A 19,169-nucleotide genomic window follows, 5' to 3' on the forward strand; every position below is an offset into this window, starting at 1 on the left:
AACACAGCTACAATAATACTTTATCCTAAAACAAAAATAAATAAAAGCAAATATAATTTTTTTCTATTTTTGTTGCTTTCCTTTCTTCTCATCATTCTCTTCCTTCCATCCACTGTCTGCCCTCTCTCTGCCTCTTCCATATGGCATCTGTTCTCTTTCTATGCCTCTTCCAGAAACTGTCTGCCTCTCCCTTCCATCTCTCTATCACCCCCACTGGTGTGGCATCCATCTACTTCTCTCCGCTCCCCCCGTGGTGTGGCATCTGTTTTCTTCCCTTCCATCTTTCCCTCCCTCCCAGCAGATTTTAGCATCTCTCTCTCTCTCCTCCTTTCCTCCCCTCAGATCTGGTATTTGTCTCCTTCCTCCTTTCCTCTTCCCAGGTCTGGTATCTATCTCCTCCCCTTTCCCCCCCTGCTCTAGCATCTCTCTTTCTGCTCCCTTCCTCCTGGTCTAATCTGGTCTTCTTTCTCAATTTATTTTTTATCTCTGTCTAAATTCTTTCATACTATTCAGTCCTCAATTCCCTCTTTCATTGTGTCTACCTAAAGCTTGCCACCTCTTTCCCTCAGCTCTTCCAGTATCTAACTCTATCCTCTTCCCCAATCCAGCATGTCCCCTTTTTTCTTTCTCCTCCCCACTTCCTTCTAATGCCTGTTCCCCTCTCTCACTCCTCTCATACTAACAATTGTTAGTATTCAATTGTTGATGTTAATTGGTTCTTTAGACAGGCAAACAGTAGAGCACCTCATCTTAGGATATATACAGTCAAACAATAAGGCAAGGAAGGAGTCTTTTCAACCAATGATAATGTCATTATTGTAAACAGTGATTCCAACAAGGATGCCAGTTTCAGCGTACAAAGAATGCCTTCTTCAGGGGACACTGATGACAAATGGATTATGAATCCCACCATACACAGGAACCATATGCAGGATCTGGGGGAAATGTTGTCGTGGGAGAAGGGATAGGAGATGAGAGGGGATTGGCTGGTCAAGTGAGCCCTGGGGAGAGGGGAATATAAGATTCTAATGATTCCCCTCAGTGAAGCATGTACCTCTGTGAACTGGAGGAAGGTGGGTGGAGATTGGGAAGGGATTCTGGGACCCTGAGGTACATTAGTTGTGTTAGATTTTAACATGTAATAGGATGAGTCTTCAATGAAGTTAAGTACAGAGGACCTTGGTATGGAGAGGGGTGGAGGGAAGAGAGTAAAATAAATGAAAATGTTCTTCTCGCTATTGGTATATATTTAGTGCAGGAAAACTGAGGTTAGTTATTCATCTATGTTGTACAGTATGATGGTTCCCTGCAGTTTTGTTTAAAATACTGTGTTTTAGGTGGTATAGAGCCTATATTTCTGGTGCCTGTGGCTCAGGGTGACTAAAGTAGGGAAAATCCTGTTATAAATCCTGTGTTTTAGGGTAGCACTGATAGAACCTGCAGTTTTGTTTAAAATACTGTGTTTTAGGTGGTATAGAGCCTATATTTCTGCCTTACTAGTAGTCTTACTTATAGTCCCACCAACCCCAGGGACCACTATTCATATATAGAGACCCATATAATCAGGACTTCACAACCAATCAAGATGACCTTTATTCTATGCAATCACTGTGGTGCTTTAATTCCAAGACATACTATTTGGAGGCTTAAGGCTTGCCCCATCTGTCTTCAACTTGCCAGTATTAAGGAGGAGCTCTGTAAACTTAAACAGGAATTGAATACAATTAAAGCAGCTTCCATCACTCCACAAAATCATACCAACTTACCACCTCTACCTCAAAGAATAAAACAACCCAGGAACAAATGGGTCACAGTAGGCTCAGGAAGACTGCGACATGTAACACAGAAACATCCACCTTCACTAATATTACCTCTACAGAATTCCTTCGCTCCACTAGTGCACTGCGATACTCAGGAAAACAGAAGGGAGGTGGGACTGGAACCAATGAAAGAAACTCAAGAGAACAAGAGCACCCTAAGTACAAATAAAAAAGCCAAAAACAGAAAACTATTACTGTTGGGAGATTCCATCATCAGAGGCATTAACCTTGGAACACAGGGCGAGGAGTCCAAAATAGTGAAATGTCTTCCAGGATCCTCAGCTACCAGGAGTTCCAGGCAAATACTGACTATAATTAAGGAAGAAACTAAGGATTTTAACACTGATGTTGTTATCCATCTGGGAACAAATGACCTGGCCAACAACTCCACACTTGCAGCACAGAAAGCTTTTCGGGAGCTTGGTGAGGGCGTGAAACCTTTTGTAAAGACTTTAGCTTTTTCTGAAATACTGCCTGCATATGGAAAAGGAGAGCAAAGAATGAAAAACACAGAGGACTTTAATAGATGGCTCAGAGCCTGGTGTCATCAAGAAGGCTTCAGGTACATAGGAGGATGGGGAAATACATGGAAGGACAAGAAGCTATATTGCACTGATGGGCTACATATTACTACAGCAGGAAAAAGAAACCTTGCAGAGAAATTTAGACAATATTTTTCTAGGCATTTAAACTAGAAGGTGGGGGTGGTGTATGTAGAGACCACCCCCGGCAAAAGAAAAGATGTGATAGTAGTAAAGGCTGCAACAAAAGCAATATCAGCAACTCATTTCTTAGTATTGCAGCGGAAAGTGAAATGACACAAAAATCCATACGAAAAAGGAGATTATCGCTGAAAAATAGCTGGAAAGCGATGACCACAAATGCTCGCAGTCTAAGCAACAAAGTTCATGATCTGCAAGCCCTGATATTAGAGGCAGATCTAGATATTGTTGCTATCACAGAGACATGGTTCAGTGAATCACATGGATGGGATGCAAACATACCGGGATATAATCTTTTTAGGAAGGACAGAGATGGTCATAAAGGTGGAGGAGTAGCTCTCTATGTAAAGATCAATATCCAAGCGACCGAAATGCAAGGGACCTGGGGAGAGGAAGAAGCGATATGGATTGCTCTGAAAAGAGAAGATGGAACTTCTATCTACGTGGGTGTAGTCTACAGACCTCCGACTCAATCGCAGCAAATTGATAAGGATCTGATTGTGGATATCCAAAAGTTTGGAAGGAAAGAGGAGGTTCTGCTGTTGGGAGATTTCAACCTGCCAGATGCGGACTGGAATGTTCCGACTGCGGAATCGGAAAGAAGTAGGGAGATTGTGGATGCCTTTCAAGAGGCTCTGCTCAGACAAATGGTGACGGAACCCACAAGGGAAAAAGCGATATTGGATCTGGTCCTCACAAATGGAGAGAGTATATCTAATGTTCGAGTGGGTGCTCACCTGGGTAGTAGCGATCATCAAACGGTTTGGTTTGATATAACGGCTAAAGTGGAGAGCGGCCGCACGATACTTAAAGTCCTAGATTTCAAACGTACGGACTTTAATGCAATGGGAAAGTACCTGAAGAAAGAGCTGTTAGGATGGGAGGACATAAGAGAAGTGGAAAGACAGTGGTCTAAGCTGAAAGGAGCGATAAAAATGGCTATGGACCTTTATGTGAAGAAAATCAATAAAAACAAGAGAAAAAGGAAGCCGATATGGTTCTCCAACCTAGTGGCTGAGAAAATAAAGGCGAAAGAGTTGGCGTTCATGAAATATAAAAAAACCCAAGAAGAGGAGAGCAGAAAGGACTACAGGGTGAAACTGAAAGAAGCCAAGAGAGAGATACGTTCAGCGAAGGCACAGGCGGAAGAACAAATGGCTAAAAATGTAAAAAAGGGAGATAAAAATTTTTTCAGATATATTAGTGAAAGGAGGAAGATAAAAAATGGAATTGCTAGGCTAAAAGATGCTGGGAACAAATATGTGGAGAGTGATGAGGAGAAAGCAAATGTGCTAAACAAATACTTCTGTTCTGTGTTCACAAAAGAAAATCCTGGAGAAGGACCGAGATTGTCCGGCAAAGTTACACGAGAAAATGGAGTAGATTCTGCGCCGTTCACGGAGGAGGGTGTTTATGAGCAACTTGAAAAACTGAAGGTGGACAAAGCGATGGGACCAGACGGGATCCATCCCAGGATACTAAGGGAACTCAGAGAGGTTCTGGCGAGTCCTATTAAAGACTTGTTCAACAAATCTCTGGAGACGGGAGTGATTCCTGGGGATTGGAGGAGAGCGGATGTGGTCCCTATTCATAAAAGTGGTCACAGGGATGAAGCAGGAAACTACAGGCCGGTGAGCCTCACTTCAGTTGTTGGAAAAATAATGGAAGTGTTGCTGAAAGAAAGGATAGTGTATTTCCTTGAATCTAATGGGTTACAGGATCCGAGGCAACATGGCTTTACAAAAGGTAAATCGTGCCAAACGAACCTGATTGAATTTTTTGATTGGGTGACCAGAGAGCTGGATCAAGGACATATGCTAGATGTAATTTACTTGGATTTCAGCAAAGCCTTTGATACAGTTCCTCATAGGAGGCTGTTGAACAAACTTGAAGGGCTGAAGTTAGGACCCAAAGTGGTGAACTGGGTCAGAAACTGGCTATCGGACAGACGCCAGAGGGTGGTGGTTAATGGAAGTCGCTCGAAGGAAGGAAAGGTGACTAGTGGAGTCCCTCAGGGTTCGGTGCTGGGGCCAATCCTGTTCAATATGTATGTAAGTGACATTGCTGAAGGGCTAGAAGGAAAAGTGTGCCTTTTTGCAGATGATACCAAGATTTGTAACAGAGTAGACACCGAAGAGGGAGTGGAAAATATGAAAAAGGATCTGCAAAAGTTAGAGGAATGGTCTAATGCCTGGCAACTAAAATTCAATGCAAAGAAATGCAGAGTAATGCATTTGGGGATTAATAATAGGAAGGAACCGTATATGCTGGGAGGAGAGAAGCTGATATGCACGGACGGAGAGAGGGACCTTGGGGTGATAGTGTCCGAAGATCTAAAGGCGAAAAAACAGTGTGATAAGGCAGTGGCTGCTGCCAGAAGGATTCTGGGCTGTATAAAGAGAGGCGTAGTCAGTAGAAGGAAGAAGGTGTTGATGCCCCTGTACAGGTCATTGGTGAGGCCCCACTTGGAGTATTGTGTTCAGTTTTGGAGACCGTATCTGGCGAAAGACATAAGAAGACTTGAGGCGGTCCAGAGGAGGGCGACGAAAATGATAGGAGGCTTGCGCCAGAAGACGTATGAGGAGAGACTGGAAGACCTGAATATGTATACCCTAGAGGAAAGGAGAGACAGGGGAGATATGATTCAGACGTTCAAATACTTAAAGGGTATTAACGTAGAACAAAATCTTTTCCAGAGAAAGGAAAATGGTAAAACCAGAGGACATAATTTGAGGTTGAGGGGTGGTAGATTCAGGGGCAATGTTAGGAGATTCTACTTTGCGGAGAGGGTGGTGGATGCCTGGAATGCGCTCCCGAGAGAGGTGGTGGAGAGTAAAACTGTGACTGAGTTCAAAGAAGCGTGGGATGAACACAGAAGATTTAGAATCAGAAAATAATATTAAATATTGAACTAGGCCAGTTACTGGGCAGACTTGCACGGTCTGTGTCTGTATATGGCCGTTTGGTGGAGGATGGGCTGGGGAGGGCTTCAATGGCTGGGAGGGTGTAGATGGGCTGGAGTAAGTCTTAACAGAGATTTTGGCAGTTGGAACTCAAGCACAGTACCGGGTAAAGCTTTGGATTCTCGCCCAGAAATAGCTAAGAAGAAAAAAAAAAAAAAAAAAAAAAAATTTAAATTGAATCAGGTTGGGCAGACTGGATGGACCATTCGGGTCTTTATCTGCCGTCATCTACTATGTTACTATGTTACTATGTTACAGTTACTAAAGAGATTTAAACTAAATGTTAACTGCAAATAAATCCAGCCTTCTATCACAATAGACATTTATGCAACATTAATGCCCAAAACAAAATGTACATCTATTTACAAATACTTGATGTCAATTGTGAACAAACAAGACCTAATCATATATATCTGATTAAAGATGGGTGGGCACATGACCCATTGAACTTACAACCTACTAGAAGAGGTGGTTTCCAGTGCAGTCAAACCCTCTTTAAATCTTGTGCTGCAGTACAGCTGTGCTTCAGCATCTGTAATTACAGCTTTAATACTGTAACTGTAGCAAACAAGTCCTATGTTGCACTAGACTAAACACTTATGTCTTCCTGCCTGCAGCCCAGTTAATGGCATTTCAGGCTCCAATGAACAAGTCTGAACCTGGCCTAGTACTCACAGGCAGTTAAAGTTGACACGAACTTAAACAAACAAACCCAACAACAAACCTCTGCTCTAACCCAACTGGGTACTGGACAATTACTTGGGAATACCATTTAGTGCTGAAACTGGTATTTATCTCGTGACTGAAATCATTTGGAAGTTGGCTAATGCTGTGTCGGCACTGTGTCTTTCCTGGAGCCTCAAGCAGTCTCGGTTTGGCTTGTGCTACCCCGGCAATTTACATCCAAGCTGCTGACACAGCTGTTTCAGGATATGTGCAATACAGGATAGTATTAACTTGATTTTTTTTTTTCCATTACTGCAAACAAAAATTAGCACAGCTTTTCTGAATCCAGTTTCAATATTGTAGGATTCTGCTTTGCTGATACTATTACAATATAGATAATACGATGTCTCCTGCAGGTTTCTTTGAGCTGTTATACAACTCAAAACTACTATGCATTGAAAACAAACTCACATAAACATACAGTAGATGAAATTAACCATAAAGCTTTTCTAGCTATCATTCTTCATTCCTTTTTAGTCCTATGAACCAAATACATACCAACTTGTTTCCATAACTGGCCACAAATTTTGAGTTCAACTTCACATCCCTCCCTCTACCTCTCCCCCCTATTCCTACCATTATAAATCAACATTTAGGCATATTCCACTTAAGCAGTACTGCTTTTTGGGTAGAGTTCATCCATCCATCCATCCATCTGTTTGTCCCTCTGTTACTAAGTTGTTCACGTGTAAATAAACCGATGTGTATGGCTTCATGTCAGAGCTAACAGGGGAAAAATAAAAAGTTGCAGGAGGGAGAGAGGCAAGGTGCCATCACCCAAAGAAAGAAAGAAAGCGCCAGCAGGGTAAGAGTTAGAAACCTTGTGGAGGTCTGGCCCAACCAGTTGATTAAAGAGATAACTAATGGGGGAAGAAATGAAAGACCATAGGCAGTGCAGAGGTGAGGTCCTGTGGGGGTGGGGGAGGTAATTAGGAAAGCTTTCAGCAGTCCCCAGCCCCCAATGAGGAGCCATAACCTGAGTGTGGATGCCTACCTGTGTGGATACTCATATAAGCACACTTCTAACACAACACATCTCTATCCCAATACATTTTCCTGAATCACATGTGCATACACATGTATCCTGATGCACCCTTATGCACCCACAGATACACACAATTACCCTGCCTTAACCCTCAACATCCCACCCACTCATTTCTTACAAATGGCTAAACTTTCCTGTAGAGATAAATATACATATTGTACCACTGTATACACATTTCACATTGGCTTTTATTCCGATACAGCAGCTTGACCCTTAGAGGTAGTATATGAGATTATCACTAGGGGTTGCTAGCACTATTATGAACCCAGCACTGACAAGGGGCAGAAGTGACCAAGGATCACTCCTGTCTCAACCCCATTAGACAGTAAGGATTGTCAGGTTGTCCCAGGGGTGCTTCCAGAGAGGTATTTGGTGGGGGGAGGGGGGGGGAAGTTTTGTGGTAGTCTGGCTTGGGGAGATTCAGGAGTGGGTCTGACATGAGGGACATTAGGGGTAAAGAGAGAGGAGGACAGCTATGAATTGTACATGCCAACCTCTATTAGAAGTGCTCAGCAGCATCAGGTCATGTAGTCCAATGCTCCTGGGCAATGAAAATGATAAAGGGCATAGGACGACTCCCCTATGAAAAAAGACTAAAGAGGCTAGGGCTCTTCACTTGGAGAAGAGATGGCTGAAAGGAGATATGATAGAGGTCTATAAAATACTGAGTGGAGTGGGTAGACATAAAATACAAGGACTAGGGGGCATGCAATGAAGCTAAGTTGTAAACTGAAAACAAAACAGAGAAAATATTTCTTCACTCAACATGCAATTAAATTTTGGAATTCATTGCCAGAGAATGGGTAAAAGCAGTTAGCTTAGCAGGGTTAAAAACTGGTTAGGATAATTTTCTAAAAGAAAAAAGTCCATAAGCCATTATTAAGATGGAGTTCAGAAAATTCACTGCTTATTTCTCCTTTCCCCAATATATCTGAAAAAGGTCTTGTCACCTTTATTTTACATTGTAAGCTATTTTCTCTTATGCCTGTTCTTTTGCTATCTGTATTTCCCTATTTGCTTCTTTGAGTTTAATCTGGTATTTCTGTGATCCTCTTGTTGTGTTCTTCTGTATTTCTTGAATGCAGCTCCTTATACTTATTTTTTCAGCCACTTTTTTGGAGAACCATATCGGCTTCTTGTTTCTCTTGTTTTTGTTTACTTTCCTTTTATAAAGATCTGTTGCCATATTTAAAGCAGCTTTCAGCTCGAACCATTTCTCCTAGGCCTACCTATGCCATCAGTTTCTTCTTCAGATACTCCCCCATTTAACCAGTATTGTGAGTCGAGTATTTGCTTAAATACCAAACTGTTCTGTTCTTGTTCTCTGTTTCGCTAGCTAGAAAATTGCATTGTTGATCTTGAGGAAAGGGGCAGTGAATAAACTGCAACTTTCCTTCCTCCTTCCCTTCTCATGGGATCCAACATTGGTAACTTGTCTTGGGCCATCCATATTTCTCCATTGCCAGTATCCTGTTTCCATAGTGGCCAATCCAGGTCACAAGTACCTGGCAAAAACCCAAATAGTAACAACATTCCACGCTAGCATTGGCCCAACTTCAATAGATCGAGCCCGGCAAACTGCTCAGTTGTACCTGCGATGGGGGGGTTCCCTGCTGTCCCAGTTTTGGCACTCTTAACAACTGCCATTGAATGTTAGCGCTTAGAGAAGGGCATCTTAGGGCTCCTTTTATCAAGCTGCGGTAGGTGGTTAACGCGCGGAATACCGCGTGTTCAACCGCCTGCCGTGCTAGTCGCTAACGCCTCCATTGATGAGGCGTTAGTTTTTTGGTGTGCCGCGGGGGTTAGCGCGTGATGAAATGTCCGACGCGCTAACCCCCGTAGCGCACCTTGATAAAAGGAGCCCTTAATCTTTCTGCACAGGGGCCATTCACTCTTAGCTACACCCATGAGTGTTGCCCTGAAAGCAGTCTGGATTCATGTCAGTTTTCTGTACAAGTTGGTGGGTTTCTTTTGTGATCTCTTATTTTGTATTTGGTACGGGCCTAACTGCCTTGTTTGTTTGCATTAGAGAGGAGAACTATTCTACAGCTTGTCTATAGTTACTGTGTAGGAAGTTATAGCAATCCAATGTGTTGTTTAAATGTAATCCTTTCTTAAATTTCTTTATGCATAATTTCCCTGGCATTAATAAACCCACTGCTGACCAATGGGAAGGGGGGATTCCCCATGCCACTGTCTACTCACTTGAAAATAGTATGTGCCGAACTCCCCCTCATTTAATAACGCATAGCGTTGGGTTTTAGCACCGACAGCGTCAGTAACTGGTCCGACGCTCATATGAGCGTCAGAGCAGTTGCTGCCGTTGCCGGCACCAAAACCCGCGAGCCTGGCTTTTCCCCCTCTGGTCTGGCAGTCTTGATCTTTGTTAACTGTTGGATTGCCTGTGCCCTCAGTTGGACTGGCACCAAGAGAAGCACACATCATCTCTTGCTGCTACAGGACCACTGGGTTCGGCTGGGGAATGGGCACATAGGCAATCGAACTGATTGATAAAGCAGGACCAGTGCTGCAGGGCCAATCTCACAGCTGATCTCCACCACTCATACCATGAAATGTACTCCGAGATGAGTGGAGCAAAAGCAAAAGTTGACTAGGGGGCTGCAAAGCTCTGAGCTGTCCTTGCATCTTTTTGAACCACAAACAAGTGCATAGCTAGAAGTGTTTTGTAATTGTTATGCTATAAAACAAACGTGAGTGAATAAACCCATAGCTAGAAGATAAAAAAAGCAAACAAAAGAGGCACCACTACTACCCATTTCTTCATAATCTCCCTCTTTTACAAAGCCCTGCTAGCGTTTTCAGTGCTAGCTGCCACGGTAACAGCCCCGATGCTCATAGAATTCCTATGAGCGTCCAAACTGTTACCATCGCAGCCGGCGCTAAAAATGCTAATGCGGCTTTGGAAAGGACAGGGGATATGTCAATTTGCCTAAGCACTTTCATTCACTAGAAATCAACTAGTGTTTTCCAATAGCCATCTGAGGTAACTGAAATCACTTCATAGCATAGCAAAAGAACATAGTTGTTTTGAACAGAGGTCCACTTCTCCCTCCTTATTCGCGGTTTCAGTATTCGCGGTTTCGATTATTCATGTTTTTTTAGCTTGCTGGCTCCTCCCTCCAAATTACATCAGCTTGCATAGAGAAATCACTGATTCCAAGCGTTTACAGAGAAAATCACTGATTCCCAGCACTTTGTTCACTGTGTTTTGCCTCTCCTTCAGAAACAGGCCAGGTCTCCCACCATGTTATTTGCGGTTTCACCATATTCACGATGGTTTTTAATAGAAAACAGCAAATGATATATTTTAAAAAGTTATTCGCGGTTTTTCAGTATTTGCGGTTCTGTTAATCCCCTATCACAGCGAATATGGAGGGAGAAGTGTAATGTTGATAATGACATGAAAACAGATACAATGATTCACTTTGTAAGATTCTACAACCCTACATAATTAAGACGTGTATTGGAACTCCCTCTAGTGGGCAACATGAATGCTGTAGTAGGGCCATCTACTGAGAGGTTCTGTCAAGATTTATTAATAAATAAATAAATAAAAATACCAAGACCCCCAGCAGATCACCAGTTTGATATTTAAATCACTAACATTTTACATGTGGCGTTTTCATTAAGGCAAACTGCCCACATGATGCATATGTTTGCAGATGTGGTGGGTAGGCGAGTCAAACTTGTACATGGAGTATAACTCATAGTGATTTCTTTGCCCAAGTATAGCTGAAGGCCATGTCCAATCAAAGCCACTTCTCCGTGCCTTGTTCAGCACATAAATAACTTGCAGGACAGGAAATTCCAAATGCAATTTTAATTCTGCTAAGTCGTCAGGAAGCAGAAAAACTAAAAACACATCAATTATAGTGACAGGATGTTTTAAATCACAGGACAAGCAGCTGGTGCCACAAAAGCCTATCTGATAGCTATGTTCAAGAGAATTGAGTTAGGTGTCACAGAATTTCTCACTGATGTTCTCAGAACTAATACCAAGCTTTCTATGGTAATCTTGCTTCCAGCAAAACTAAAGGACAATAGTGCAATTCTAAAGTTGTGTGTTTATTGTATGAGATTTGTAGATTTGAGCATTTAACTGCATATTTCATTTCGATGTATTGACTGACAGTGGAGTATTGAGTAAAGCACAAATTGTTACTGATGGTGTATTTAAGTTTACATCAACTCTCTCCTGTATACCTGCAGAACTGTATTGCATCATATGTATCTGTTGGGCGATTGCGCTCTGCAGGTCACTTTGACCTAGTAATTCCATCACATAACACTTTTCAACATGAAGCAATCAGAAAACTAGGACTGTTCTCCCTTGAGAAGAGAAGGCTGCGAGGGGACATGATCGAGACGTTCAAAATGCTGAAAGGCATCGATAAAATAGAGCAGGAAAATAAATTATTTACATTGTCCAACGCGACACGGACAAGAGGACATGGTTTGAAGCTAAGGGGGGACAAGTCCAGGACAAATGCCAGGAAGTTCTGCTTTACACAGCGAGTGGTGGACGCCTGGAATGCTCTCCCAAAGGAGGTTATCAAGGAATCCACTGTGCTGGGATTCAAAGGCAAATTAGATGCACATCTCCTTATGAGAGGCATAGAGGGATATGGGTGACTAAAACTACATCAGGTGTATACCTGACTGGGCCTCCGCGTGTGCGGATCGCCGGACTTGATGGACCATGGGTCTGATCCGGAGATGGCGGTTCTTATGTTCTTATGTTCTTATGTATGTGTGGGGGGATGTTTCTTGTGCGGGACCTGTGGAGTGGAGCAAACTTCCAGTGTATGTTATGTTCGAGAGCAGAAAGATTTGGGCCCATTTAAGAAACTGTTGAGGCGGCATCTTTTTCGTCAGATGAGATATGCCTCCTGATGCGATGGATTTTTATGGCGCTTGGTTGATATTAAGATCAGCTTCCTCCAGGCCCTTTTCTGTGATGAGTCTTTGTTGATGTTTGCATGTTATCGACTGCTTTGTATGTTGTTTGGTTTTGTATTTTATTGTGTATGTAATGTTGTGATCTGCCTTGTATAAAGTCGAATATAATAAGCTATATGCTATAAAGCATGCTAGTGGCACAATATATCAAATACCGCCCTGCTTTCTTGGTCAAGGGCAAAATACCTGGAATTCTTGTGCAGAGACAACTGTGTATTGAGAATCATAAGATCTTGGATGTTGGCAAAATCAGGGATGCAGGTTTTATTTCTGCCATGCTGCCAGTTCCCTGAGGTGTAGAATATCCTGCATTGTTTGTCGGTGTAGATATTACTTGTTCTTCCAAAACTGACCAGCGCCATAAATCATAATTAGTGAAATTGGAAGCAGGTGCTAGAAGTATTTCTGCTTCAGAAGAATGCGACTCTGACAGCGTGAGGATGAGTTTTCTGCAGACTTATTTGGCAGGTTTCTACAATGTGCTCAATGGCCTTACATTCATTTTTAAATAGGGGCATGCCAAGCATTTCCTCTCTCGTGGGCTGCGGTTCCTATGCTTCATAATTTAAAGCCAACGTTTGAGCAATTTGTTTTAACTCAGGGACATCATGCATTTTTCCATACTTACGGTATTCCCAAGTATGTTTCAAGTTTCTCAAGTGTTTATATACCGCCTATCAAGGTTATCTAAGCGGTTTTACAATCAGGTACTCAAGTATTTTCCTTATCTGGCCCGGTGGGCTCAAAATCTATCTTAACCTACCTGGGGCTATGGAGGACTGAGTGACTTGCCCAGGGTCACAAGGAGCAGCGCGGGGTTTGAACCCACACCCCCAGGGCTGAGGCTGTAGCTCCAACCACTGCAAACCAAATTGCAGTTTTGAAAACACTTTTTTTTTAGATAGTTTCCTATGCAGTTTGTCTAAATCTCAAAGGGGCGTGTTGAGGCATGTTTTGGGTGAGATTAGGGCAGACTTAAGGTTTGGAAAAATCTCTGTAATAACGGACCATTGCAGAAAACGTCCAGGATGGAACTTGGATGTTTTAATTGCTATTGTATGATCTGATTAGAGATTGTTATGTCTAATCTAATCCAATCCAGTATTTCTGAGTTGTACTATGCCTAGATAGGTTCAAGGCGACTTACAACGTAAGGAATTGCAGATGTATATGCTACATATTATATTCTAGCAGTTTGAGGAGTAATTTGTAATTTTGTATTCCACCTAATACTTATGTAAATGGTGGTATATCAAATCAAATCAAATCAATCCAATCCAATCCATTCTAGGAAAATGAGCCACAGTACAAAGCATAAAGAGCCCAATACTGGCCCAGTTTAGTGATTTTGCTAATGTTTATGCCTCTCCGGAAGAGCTTGCTTCTTTTTTAAGACATTCTTTGAGATTTTTATTGTGCATTGCCTGCCCTAGATAGATCAGATGACACAAAACCAAACATCTCAAGATATGCATGAAACCATTATATGCATGGAGAGAATCTCAAACCGGATAGAGACTATACTTTATTTTCAAATGCTTGTGGATCTTATTCCAGAATTGATGTCTGGTTTATGTTTCATGACTTATTAACTATTTATCAAATACAAGTTAAAAATAAAATTATTTATGGCTATGCCTCAATGATTTTAAGGTGATCCAGACTTTATCATACTGAGGAATTCCATTTTTTTTTATGGGATACTGCTAAAGCAGAGGTCACATTCCTGTTCATTCTGTGCTAGTTTGAAACACAGAAGAGCAAAAGTGAAGTATTTATTAGATATGATAGCATATTTGGAGGAGGAGGCAGAGCTGCAGGAATTGGAAAAGAGAGACCAAATTAGGGATCAACGTGACTGTTCTCTGCTGCTCCAGGTTCACTTACATTTTTCTTTTTGTGCCTTCGAGAGATCTGCCATTATGTTATGCTACGAGAAAACTACACGACAAGGATATTGCTGTGACCGGGAAGTAACCCGAGGCCTATGGGCCTTTAGTTGTTGTTGTTGTTGGTGGTGGTGGTGGTGGTGGTGGTTTTTTGTGTTTTTTTTCTGACAAAATCATTGTGCCTTGTTTGTTGACAACTATGTCGTCAAGAGGAGGGGAGGCATCGGCTGGGGTATACCAGGCGGTAAGCCCGAGTGCTTCCGTTTCTCCTCTTTGGAGAGAGAGAGAGAGAGAGAGAGAGAGAGAAAGAGAGAGAGGCTGATAAAGGCCCGGGTGCCTAATCAGGGCTGAGGTACTGGAGCAGAGCACCCCTGCTTAGGGTTACCATAAGTCTGGGTTTCCCCAGACACGTCCTTTCGGCGCTCCCCTCGGGCATCTGGGTGGCTTTTTCAATTGCTGTCTTTTGTACAGTTTTTGCCATTCGGGAGGGCCACGGTGGCAGCAGAAACAACAGCCTGGAAAAGAAATCATCTCAGCTGGACTATTTGCATGCACTGCTTTCATTGTATGCTAATAGATCTCATGCATATTCATTGGGGAAATCCTGAAAACCCGACTGGTTTGTGGCCCTCAAGGAGAGACTTTGACAACCCTGGCTTAGATTTATTTCTAAGTCTGGAGAACGGTGTCATCTCCACAAGGTGGACACTCCCAGCTTAACTCTGATATGCTGATAGAGTAAGAAGATATGTAACAGGCTAGAACTGCATTGAATCCATCCGACTAAGGGTTCCTTTTACTAAGGTACGCTAGTGTTTATAGCGCACGCACAAAATTACCACACGGTACACTTCTAGAATAACACCAACTCAATGCTAGCGTTAAGGTCTAGCATGCATGACAATTTAGCGCGCGCTATTCCGCGCATTAAGGCCCTAACGCACCTTAGTAAAAGGAGCCCTAAGTTTGTTTTGCTTCATTTATTAAAGAACTGTTCAATCAATTCAGAGTCTGGCTGGTGACACCAAGATTACAGAATTAGGGGTTGGCTGAATAAGGAACCTTTTACAATAGAACTCACAGAAGTCCTTGCTTTGAGCACTAAAATCTGAGATAGAGACTATGCAGTAAGCTGTAGCTGCCTAGTATGATTTAGACAGCACAATCAGTTAGATCATTGCTTCTTGTGCGTCAATTTGCTACAGATAAAATTCATTGATATTGTATAATACTGATTTATATAAGTTTGGTAATATCAATCTGCTCAAAATGATAAACTTCTCTTTATAATGACAGGAGTTGCCATACCACTTATTTTGAGGAATTGGAAGATTAAATTACATTTTCTGGTGGGAATCTCTCTGTTATACTTTTAAAATGGAACGTTCAATGGCCGTACAACAGGGACGGTATAAGAAATTTATGGATGTTTGGGAACCATTGACTAAGTTCTGTAAGGAATGATAACTGATTTTATTTTATCGACCCTTAAGCATACACATCCAGGGTGGGTGGGAGGGGGGGAGGGTTTTGCATTGGAATTTCATTCGGGAAATATATGGAGGTTTCCTGTAGGTATGTACTTTTTCTGATTATTTGATGGGGTGGGTAGGGGGAAATGGTTGTGCATTAATGTCTGTAAGTTAATGTGCATTTCATGTAAACTTGTGTATATTGAAATTGTTTGTTTGCACTATGGTAGTTTGGAAATTTAATAAAGATTTACAAAAAAAAAAAAAATTTACTTGTTGGTAATTTGTTTTGGCAGTTTGAATATTATTTATTTATTTAATTCATTTTCTATCCTGTCTTCCCCAAAGAGCTCAAAACAGGTTACAAGTTAAACATACATAATATACAGTTAAGAGGTTACAATTTGCACTGGATTTGCCTTAATTACAGTAAAAGTTTACAAAACAAGTTTTTATCCTAAATTGACACATACTAGGGGTCTAGTTTTGTTTCATTTATTTTGCACGTTAATGCTTGGATTCACAGTCCCAATTGTGTGTATAATGGAATAAGACAGTGGTCTTCAGTACAAAACCCAGGAGCCAATGGCAGTCCTCGGAGACCTCTGGGGCGGCCTCCATGGTCTTTCTGGGTATTTTTCTTGTTATTCTGCCTCTCTACCCAGGCTCAGGACAGAAAGGGGAAACTGGATGGGGGGAAAAGCCACATGCTTGAAGGATAAGGCATTTTTCAATAGACAAAAGAATGCATTTGAAAATGCTCACAACATTGAAGATATGAAATTTGAAGGTGGGCTGGAGGGGATGGATGTCATAGACAACAAACTAGTCTGCAATGTCAAGGTCCCACATGGGAAAATATTCAATTCATTAGTATCCAGAGTGGGTTTAAAATTTAAAGATGGCCGCTGGAATAAAAGAATTAACTGGTTCAAGAACAGAGCACAGTCTGTGTGAAGCAAGCACTAACCTTATTATTTTGAGGTTCTTTTCTCCTGTTTTTGATGAATAATTTTGTGATGAATCATTTTCTTTCCTATCAATACTGATTGACATACTTTTCCGAGCTGAATTTTACTGTTAACTGCCTTATTTGTTTAGTCAATAAACATATGCCAACCACACAAAACCCTCCAAATAACAAAAATAAAAACTATGAAAAACAAAACCTCAAAAACAATAAAAACCATTACCACTGGATAATACCTATATCCATAGGACTCTCAACATTGCTTCCCTGATAGATCTGGCCACCCAGCATAGTCTTCATCTGCTCCTCTGAGAGTCTTCTAGCACTTTCTAAGCTACATTTTGCACTCATAGTATTGCAAAATATATTGCTTACCCAGATGTTTGTGAATGTTCTGATACCACCACTATCATTTTCTTTACATAGATATACACACATTCATGTTCTAGGCTTCCATGTCACTATTGATCACATTTGCACATTTCATTTATATCTGTTATGCTGGCATTTACAAAGCTGCGGAAGAAGTTTCTACCTTGAGCCAGCGAGGTAAATCGTTCAAAACTTCACATGCCAATTTGGTCACAAAACTTACCACCCCCCCCCCCCCCCCCCCCCACACACACACACACACACACACTTTCACAAAGCTGCATTAGGCTTTTTTATTGCTGGCTGGGGCGGTATTAGTCCGACACTCATATAAATTCTATGAGCATCAGAGCTAATACTGGTGTGGCCAGCGATAAAGTCTAATGTGGCTTCATAAAGGGGGAGGGGTTAGTTTTAACAAGCCAATTAGCATTGATAATTATTGGTGCTAATTGGCAATATTTGGAATTTACGGCTGCGTCTTTATAGTTGCTATTCTATAAAGAAGTGCGTGTAAATTTTTCCATGTGGATCAGAACTTGGAGTGCAATTTAAAGGACAGGACTGAGAAAATGTTATGCAGGTATGAAACCAATAGTTAAATCTCACAAAAGCTAAAGTACCTTTATGAATGGACAATTTGTTCCAAGATTTCCATCTGAATGTTTTTTTTAAAAAAATAATTGTTTATTTAAAAGAAAGTGCAACAGCAAGATAAAACCAGAAAAACAGCCAGCAAAACTATGGCCAAAAAAGATAGACATACTAAGGGCCCAAACGTCTAGATAATTTATTTTAAAAAGAAAAAAAAAAAGTCCTGCAGTTTTGAAAATGAACATTTTCTCTGCTGGATTTCTAGACATCTTTCCCAAAAAGGTCCAAACTCAGACTTAGACGTCCTATTAAAAATGCCTCTCCACACCTTTAGAAGAGCAGTATTCTCTAAGAAAATAGACAAGGATCAATCATCTGCTAAGTGCTGTTTATAGAATTGTGACTAGCGGCACTTAAGCAATCTTTGGCACTAGTAGGCATTGAAACCTGAGGTGCACTTCCATTTAGACCAGGGTTTTCTTGGTCTAAATGAGTGCGCCTAAGTCAAACCATGCCCCAAATTTACTCAGAATCCACCAATAACCATGCCTACTTTCTGGTAGGTGCCTTGGAGCACACTTCTACTTCAAAGTGGTAAGCACCTACTGAGTTAGGCACATACCAGCTAATTAATTTTTTTAATTGTCTTTTCTAATGGTGTTTTCAATTAATAGCACCGATGGAGCAAATTTACGAAAATTAAATTAGGTACCGGTCTAGGACATCTAATTCAGGCACTGTTTATAGAATCTGGACCCAAATGCCCTGACCCTTTACTAAAAAGTGTATGATCTGTTCATGAGGAAGATACTCCAAATCCCATGCATAGGATATCCTTATTTTAAAGTACGTATAATTTTTTTTAAAAAAACACATTTCACTTCTGCAAACATCTTTCCAAAGCCTTTGTCGATACTTTCTCATGCACAGTAATGATCCCTGAAATTAAAGTACCCTGCGTCTCAACATATTTTGGATTCTATTTTCAAAAGGGTGTTGCCACAGATACAGATTGGAAGAAAATCTGTTGAATACAGAACATGTAGTACATCACACTTCAAAAACATCTCCTCTTTGATATCTGTATGAGTTAAGCCAGTACCATTTGTGAGGCCTACCTCATGCCTCTGGCTCCCAACTGAATCGTGGTCCACAGATTTGGTAAATTTATACTTATATGTTACAAGTAGTACAAAATGAAGAAAAGCCCCCCCCCCCTCCGAAAACAACAATAATAAAGTAAAACCAAAAATATTAGGGCAACATTTTTATGCATCCATTAAAAAGATTAGATGCAGAACTGTGTTTCGGCACAAAGCGCTTGCCTCAGGAGTCAGTTAATTCAATGGGAATGTTCATAAACTTAGGGCTCCTTTTACTAAGGTGCACTAGCATTTTTAGCGCGAGCGCTAGCTGAAAAATTACCGCCTGCTTAAAAGGAGGCGGTAGCAGCTAGCGCACGTGGCATTTTAGCACACGCTAAGCGCGCGCTAAAACAGTTAGCGCGCCTTTGTAAAAGGAGCCTTTATATAAGAAAGTGAGCCAAGCACCTTCCACAATATCTTGAAAAAGCAGTAGCAAAATTGGCAGAAGCAACAGGAACGTACTACCACAAA

The 19,169-nt window shown here is 41.4% G+C and overlaps 1 protein-coding gene across 4 annotated transcripts in view; it reads right to left on the bottom strand.

Annotated features, from left to right (window-relative positions):
• The window catches only part of DYNC1I1 (dynein cytoplasmic 1 intermediate chain 1), a 587,025-nt gene that overhangs the window by 506,433 nt on the left and 61,423 nt on the right, over window positions 1-19,169 (bottom strand). The window lies entirely within an intron of this gene.

This window comes from Geotrypetes seraphini, chromosome 2, assembly GCF_902459505.1.
Source record: "Geotrypetes seraphini chromosome 2, aGeoSer1.1, whole genome shotgun sequence".
NCBI classification, from domain to species: Eukaryota; Metazoa; Chordata; class Amphibia; order Gymnophiona; family Dermophiidae; genus Geotrypetes; species Geotrypetes seraphini.